The following is a 488-nucleotide window of genomic DNA, read 5'->3' on the forward strand; positions in this document are numbered from 1 at the left end:
CTCTTTTTGCCTTGGATCACAACTTTATTTCTTTCTCTTTTTTTTTCCTTCTCTTTTTTCTTTTCGTTTTCTTTTCTCCCTCTTTTTTTTCGTTTTTTTTTGTATTCACTGCTTTTTCTTGCTTCAAGAATTATTTTTATGATTTTTCAGATCCTCAGTAACATGTCTCCTTTTTCATCATTCTTTCAAGAGCCAACATTCATGAACCACAAATTCAAAAGACATATGCACTGTTTAAGCATACATTCAGAAAACAAAAGTACTGCCACCACATCAAAATAATTAAACTGTTATAAAATTCAAAATTCATGCAATTCTTTTCTTTTTCAATTAAGAACGTTTTTCATTTAAGAGAGGTGATGGATTCATAGGACATTCATAACTTTAAGGCATAGACACTAAGACAATAATGATCACAAGACACAAACATAGATAAACATAAGCATAATTTTCGAAAAACAGAAAATAAAGAACAAGGAAATTAAAGA

Source organism: Arachis duranensis, chromosome 5 (genome assembly GCF_000817695.3).
Source record: "Arachis duranensis cultivar V14167 chromosome 5, aradu.V14167.gnm2.J7QH, whole genome shotgun sequence".
Lineage (NCBI taxonomy): Eukaryota > Viridiplantae > Streptophyta > Magnoliopsida > Fabales > Fabaceae > Arachis > Arachis duranensis.